Genomic DNA, 7,331 nt, shown 5'->3' with positions numbered 1-7,331 from the left:
TTGAAGACTTCCTTTTTCTTCGCTGTAATGCTTCCCCACTCCCCCGCCTGCCTTTGAATTTCTGCTCTAAATAAACAGCTGGTTTGTTCTCACTGAAAGTGGCCTTCATTTATGTCCTGAGTGTAGTCTATGATATTGCTTTTTAAGACAGGGAGAGGGGCAATGGGAGTAGCTCGCTCTGTGGAAACTCATACGCTGATACCTGGTGTCATGACAACCACAGATGCTGGTAGCATTTGGAGCTGGAAAAATCTGCTTTGTGAGGCCCTTTGCAATCCATACACACACATGCAATTTTTCAATGTTTATATTCACCTGCAGATCCCCAAATTCTTTTATATTCTAAAGAAAGGCTTCGAATCTTTAAAGTGAAGTTTAAAAACAGGAGTATTGTTACCCTTAATTTTCTTTTTGAATCATTATTTTGTTTCCCCTTGTGGTAGATTGCATCACTGACTCCAATTTGTCACCCTTCCTTGTACCCACACCCTCAGCCGTTGGACTCGGCAGCACCTCCCACTAAATGGGTGGAGCCCCTTGATGTTGAGTTTGGCCATGGGACCTGCTTTGGCCAATGGGAGATCAGCAGATATGATGCAAGCAGAGGCTTGAAACAGGCTCACTCACTGGGGTTTGGGCTCCTGCTCCTCTGCCATCTCCATGAGAAGAACATGCTCAAGAGAGCCTGCTGGATACAGGAGTGGGGTGAGAGTCAGGTGGAGCTGAGCCACCCCCAGCCACACACAGTCTAGATTAGACAACCACCAGCTGACCCACAGGCCCATGGGTTAAATAAATGGTCCTTTTTTTGGTGCCTCTGAAATTTTGTAGTTGTTTGCTAAGCAGTGCCTCTGTGCCAGTAGTTGAGCATCGCACCCCCTGATTCCAGAATTTCAAGAACATTTTCATTACCATGAATATGTGACTATTCATAGCAAATCCTATTGGTTGCCTCCCCAGATCCATGCCTCCTGCCATTCTTTCCTGCTGGGAGAGCCCTGACTTCTTTTCAGGAGTTCACCCTCTGCCCAGCCCAGACAAGAGCTCAGGGAAGGTGTCCTCTTCAACCGCAGGGAGCGAGTCTTGACTAATCGAAGCCAATTGTAGGTTGCTGGTGTTGTATGTAATCATGCTGTGTTGTATGACATGTGAGAAGTCAGCTAGGGGCTTTCTGGAAAGGCTTCTCTTTAAAAGAAACTCACGAGATGGTGCTTCCTTTTTTTAAGCCTCTAGACTTTTGGAGCTGCTGCTGCCATTTTGGAACCATGAGGGGAGCTGACAACGGGACAGGCTAACATTCTGAGGAGGACAGATGAGGAAGATCCTGAGTCCCAGATGTCGCTGAGGAGCCGTCCCCTCGTGAGCCTTGGAGCTGCCCTATCTCGGGGCTGCTTGTTACACATCCTCGTTGTTCAGGCCGTGTTTCCTCACAGTTTCTGTTCCTTACAGCTCAACTCTTCCTGCCTGATCCGGATGCTTCCTCAGAAGAGGAAAATCCAAGTTAAAGAGAAGGGTGTGTTGATTTTCTTCTCTTTCTTATGTTTTTATCTAGTGATTCATCACTGGGGCAAGGCCTCTAACAAAATCTTTAAAGATGGGCTTAAAAAATGTTTGCTCCCATGCACACTTCCGAAATTTGATTTTGAGGGTTTTCACCATGGCTACAAATATGTGATGACATGACTTCTGGCCCCACCATGTGACTCTGTGATGCTTTGCGCAGCGATGTGAGGACCCAATTTCAGAAGCGTAGGCTGATAGGTAAATGTGGGAAGAATCTCGCCAAGCATAAGTTCCCTTGGTGGTGGTCCCTCCTTCCAAGGAGGAACTCCCGGGGTCTACTACACTTATGTGGCCAGGGTGAAATTGACCCTTTTTAAGTAGTGGCAGCTAAATCATATAAAGCAAATGCAATCCACAAGAATGATCTTTCTCCAGCACAACGAGCATATGGTACATTCGCTTAGTATGATCCATTTCACTTCAGTAGACAGTACCTTCAGAAACACATTAAATTGTCATTAGGTTTTATCTAAACTTGCTGATAATTTAGGTCACGTGACTCTCTCCTCCTCTTCCCACGCTGTGCTCAGCAGAAACCGGCTCATGCTAAATTATCATTCATTTTGTTAAAGCAAAACTTCAGGCCACTCTCTGGACTTGCCAAACTTTCTCCCATCCCTGGGCCACGGCCCTCGCTCTTTTTTTCCCCTGGAATGTCTCTCTCCCATTTACTGGCTGGCAACCTCCTCATCATCTGGCAATGCAAAATTCCAGTGTCAGCTCTTCTCTGAAGCCTTGCCTGGACCCCACAGCAATGCTGCACGTGCGGTAGTTGAAGTCAGGCCCACTAGATTTCGGATCCAGCTCTGTCCCCACTCAGCTAGGTGACCTCAGTGGCAGAGCCCAGCTTTTCTGAGCCAAGTCTCAGCTTCCTCGCCTGTAAAATCTGCATCACGATTGCCCCTGCCTCAGGCTTGTGCCCACTGAGATGAGATCGTGTGAGAGGCCCTGGCATAGAGTCAGGGCTCAAATATTTTGGCTATTGTTACTGGGGACCTTCCTGCGGAATCATAAAGCTTTATAGCCACACGGGGCTTCAGAGTAGCTCTTCTCAACCTTCACTGTGCAAACAGATGACCTGGGGATCATGTCAAAATGCAGTGGTTCTGGGGCGGTGCCTGAGATTTTTGTGTGTTTCTTACAATTTCCATGGTGTTACAGATGCAGCTGGTCCCAGGACCGCCCTTGGAATAGCAAGTCTGTAGGAGACTTGGAGCTCCTGCCTGTCTTACAGAAGAGGAGGGTGAGTCCCACGAGGGGCTGCTCCAAGCCCACAGAGATCCAGAAAGCTGCTGAGAGAGGCAGCACAGAACCCAGCCGTCCCGGTGGAGTTCAATGAGAGATTAACTTTTCCATCCTCATCAGAAACAACCATGTGAAGTGTATCTATGCATTGCGAGTTCCTTTCCCTCACCCCGAGAGCCAGCGCCCCATTTCCTGAATGAGGTAAGTTTTATTCCTGACTCTCAGACGGGAGGAAGAGATGGACAATGTCAAGAACAAGGGCATTAAACTAAAATGAGTGGTGTTCTACTGGGGGAGAAGTGGAAACACATTACCTCAGGGCCCGTGGCATAAAACATAGCGTAGAAGGAGCAGCCAGGGTTTAAGAAATCAGGAGAGTATGCAGAAATAGTCATTGCTTTGCCAACGTGAGGGAAATACACACAACTCACTCCTCTTTGGGGCGGCATCCAGGCTGACGCGGCTCCACTATGTGGCAAACTGAGATGGGTCCTTTGGCTTTTCCAAGTCTATCCCAGAGTTATTCCTTACTTAAGAGGACATGTCCAACACATCCCACCGTCTGGGGCACTGCCCAAATGCCATCACATTTACCATCACTGTGGGTTCTAATTTTTCCCCACACCTGACCTTTGCTCTCATTTGACTCATCCCAAAGCCCAGTCCTTGCTCCTGGTACAGCCAGAAAGGAACTAACTAAAGAAAACATACAGTGCCTCTCTTCAAGGAAAGCGCTAGAAACTCCCGGCTCCTGAATGCAATCCTTTAGAGAAGGCGTGACTCAAGCCTAAATAAGATCTGATGCTTAACAATCTTCCGTCACCCACAAGCCCTCTTGGTGTCAGCAAAGGTTTTCCCATCAGCCGCTGGAAGGAATAAGAAAAGGAAGCAAATCAAACTGCCGAGTGTCGCTTAGCCCCAAATGGCGACAAGAGTCCAGAGGGGCAAGTGCCTGGAGAAAATATTTCAATTCTTCTGCATCATGACAATAATTATTCCAGCAATTCTTTTTATTTTCTATCAAAGCACAACCAGTAAACTCTCACAGGTCTCTGTGCTGTTTGCTGGAAGTAAAGGACAAGACAAATCGCTCTCATCCTCAGAGAGTTGAGAATCCATAGGAGGAGGAAGAAATGATACAAAGACTAGGAAACAAGGTGAAGAGCAGCTCCTGCAGTCCAAAGGGCAGCAGAATTGCTGAGGGAGGGGAGCATGAGCCCTGGTAGAGCACCACCCTCTGGGCAATTTTCATAGTTAGTTTTGTGGTCCTGGATTCTCCACTCCCCTAGGGATATCTTGAATATGAAACAAGTTGTCTACCTTAAAGAATAAATGAACAGGAAATACTGTGTATAGGCAGTCCTCTGCTTTTATAAATGTGAAAACATGTATAAAAGTAACTGCATAGAAGTGGAGCAAAAGACTGACACATTACACGTGGTTGTTCCATCCCAAACAGCACTGTACAGTTGGGCAGGTTATTCACTGTACGAGGGCACCCAGCCAAGAGGGTAAGTGGGGACTGACATCCGGCTGTGTACTCTGGTGCAGAGTTGTATTTATTGAGAAAACAAGGAGTCCCTTTTTCTGATTTGCACAGGACACCATATCGGCTAGTAGTGGCCCTGATCCTGAGAGGTTAAAAAATATTTTTAAACTCCAGTCAAATATTGATAGCATTTTCTTTCATGCTGTTTTTTTCTTTGCTGTTGAGTCTATGGTAGATCCACTTAAATCCAATGAGCATGTAAATAAGCCAAAGATTGGCCACTTTGGTTAACGATTTCCATCTTTTAAAGATGGAAATCTTGCTTTAAGCAAGTGATAGGTGCATCTCTCTCATGTGAGCACTTTTTTTTTTCTACTTTTCACTCTTTTTTTTTTTTTTTTTTAAAGATTTTATTTTTTCCTTTTTCTCCCCAAAGCACCCCCGGTACATAGTTGTGTACTCTTCGTTGTGGGTTCTTCCAGTTGTGGCATGTGGGACGCTGCCTCAGCGTGGTCTGATGAGCAGTGCCATGTCCGCGCCCAGGATTCGAACCAACGAAACACTGGGCCGCCTGCAGCGGAGCGCGCGAACTCAACCACTCGGCCACGGGGCCAGCCCCTTTTCACTCTTTTTTTAAAACAACACGGGCAAAACGCAATGAAACTTTGCAACAGTCACATGTGTCCTGTTGAACAAAAGCGGCAACTGCTCACGGTGCCCTGTCACCTGGCAGGCAGCACCATCTTGGGTGGCTCAAATGATTTTTTCAGTAGCTGGCGCATGACAGCCTAAATTTGTTCCAGAAGAGGCAGATTAGGGGTGTCGACGCATACAATGCTTCTCCAATCGTCCGGTGGGGGACCCCCTCTAACACTTGCACCAAACGTTAGCTATAGGCTCCTGCTTGATGCTGAGAATTCCTGGCACCCTCCCCCAAGGCACAGCCCCCCATGCTGTACCCTCTTCTCCTGCTGCTCGGGACGCCTGGGTGCCTGTAAACCCCTGCGTCCATCTCCTGTGCTCACTGCTCTCTCGGCCCGTTTGGCACAGTTCAGAAGCAGCCAGGAATCCTTCCCAGCTCCGACCCTGTGGGATCTGCCCTCTTGCTGGCTCCATCTCCCAGAGGGACCAGGACCTCCGAGGTTATGAGTGGCACTTGCCGACTAGCCTGTCCCCTCCAGGAGCAGACCCCCCTCCGTTGCTGTCTGGTGGAGGAACTCATTTGCCATCCCTGCAGGTCTCCACTAATTGTTCCCTTTTCCCTCCCCCTTTTCCTAATCTGGCCATTCATCCATAGCAGTATCCGCTTATTCCATGAACATTTGCCAGGTAACTCCTTGCATGAGGCCCCGCGCTAGGCACTGGGCGATGCACTGACAGACGTGGCGCTGAGGCCCTAGAGGTGGGGGAGGTAGACGACAAACAAATATGCATGAATAAGGACCAACTGGTGGTGTGAAGAGACTAACCAGAGTGTCCTTCAGAAGAGTCGGGGGAGGGCACGCTCACAGAGTCAGGGCCGGCCTCTCTGAGCAGATGACCCCCAGGCCAAGCCCTAAAGGGTAAGAGGGAGTCAGCCATGTGGAGAGCAGGCAAGAGAGGTCCAGAGAGAGACACAGCGCGGGTGAAGGTCACAAGGCCTAACCAAAGACTGGGAGCATGTGCACCTGTCTGGAGCATGTGGGGGAGGGGGAAGTGGCAGGAGGGGGAGTGGTGGGCGAGGTGGACAGGGGCCACTCACACAGGGACAACCTTGTGTCCTACAGGGCCTGCAAGAGCCTCTGTGATTGCGTGGCCCTCTGACCCTGGCCCCATCCACCTTACCTTATGTATTCCAATCTTGCTGTGTTTGGATAAGTGGCCCTGAGTCACATCTTCCACCAAAATTGTAGAAATGGTTCCAAATGAATCTCTCTTCCTCTTTTCTACCAAGAAATTAAGAGGGTATTGAAATCTGAATACATCCCACCAGATTGACTTGGTTAGATCAGCTTAAAAGGAACGCATGAATTCACGCAACTTCTGAATTGATTCGATTTTGAGTATCCTTGATGCCAAACAATGAGCTCGCTGAAGGTGCCGGCTTTGCTTCAGTGGCTTGGGAGCCCCGAGACCTGACCACAGACAGAGCCGAGGCGGGAGGAGCGAGCGGGAGCCGAGGAGGACAGCTCCCCAACAGCCCAGGACGAGCAGCTAAGCTGTCTCAGGTCCTGCCTGTGCTGGGAGACCAGCCACGCCTTCCTGCCTGCTGGGAGGAGAGGCACAGGTGCAACCTTTCTGGCAGTTTCTGTGGATGTCTCATATGCACATGCCCTTTGACTCAGCAGCTCTGTTAGATGCCCCCCGATGGGTATACTCACTGAGGTACAGCAAGACAGCACAGGTGTTTGTAACCCCCAAAAGCTGGAAACAACCTAAATGACTTTCAGTTGGCCAAATCTGGCTGAGTGGATTTTGGTCCACCCATATGATAGACTACTGTGCCGTGATTATAAAGAAGGAGCTAGATCTTTATGGCCTGAGATTAAGACTTCAAACAGTAAATGATACTAGAGATGGTCAGTTCAGTCCAACAACCCATCTACGGAACACCTCCTATGAACACCTACATCTGACGCTATATGAGGCCTGGGGAGAGAGCAGATACTAATGCAATTTTGTCCCTGCCCCCCAGGAAGCAGACACACATAGATAACTCTCACAGCTGCAGGCAAGGGGGAAGTGCTACGAGAGGTGGGAGTAACATGGTTAGGAAGGAAGGGAGAGATTCTCTGTAGCCAATGGGACTGGGAAGGTTTCCTGGAGGAGGCAGGAATGATCTGCGACAGTCCACAGGGGCTGTTCCAGGCTGGGAAAACAGCTTGAGCAAAGACCCAGAGGCAGAAGAAAAATGGGTTTGTGCAGGGAGGGTGGAGAGGCTGACACCCAGAATGCCTGGCAAAGGGGTGAGTGGAGGGAGAGGTGGGCAGGAAAGCCAAGTGGTTAGAGCTGACAGTGGAGCCAGGAGCTGGGCCTGAGAGAGCTGAGTACCAGG

The 7,331-nt window shown here is 49.2% G+C and overlaps 1 long non-coding RNA gene across 1 annotated transcript; it reads left to right on the top strand.

Annotated features, from left to right (window-relative positions):
- Positions 1 to 637: 637 nt before the first annotated feature.
- Positions 638 to 6,073, top strand: LOC102149370 (uncharacterized). The gene is made up of 3 exons (XR_002807215.2): positions 638 to 705; positions 1,227 to 1,513; positions 2,725 to 6,073. It is a non-coding gene; the product is annotated as an uncharacterized lncRNA (long non-coding RNA).
- The last annotated feature ends 1,258 nt before the right edge of the window (positions 6,074 to 7,331 follow it).

This window comes from Equus caballus, chromosome 1 (assembly GCF_041296265.1).
Source record: "Equus caballus isolate H_3958 breed thoroughbred chromosome 1, TB-T2T, whole genome shotgun sequence".
NCBI classification, from domain to species: domain Eukaryota; kingdom Metazoa; phylum Chordata; class Mammalia; order Perissodactyla; family Equidae; genus Equus; species Equus caballus.
The sequence above is the reverse complement of the archived record's forward strand: the minus strand, read 5'-3'. Positions and strand labels throughout refer to the sequence as shown.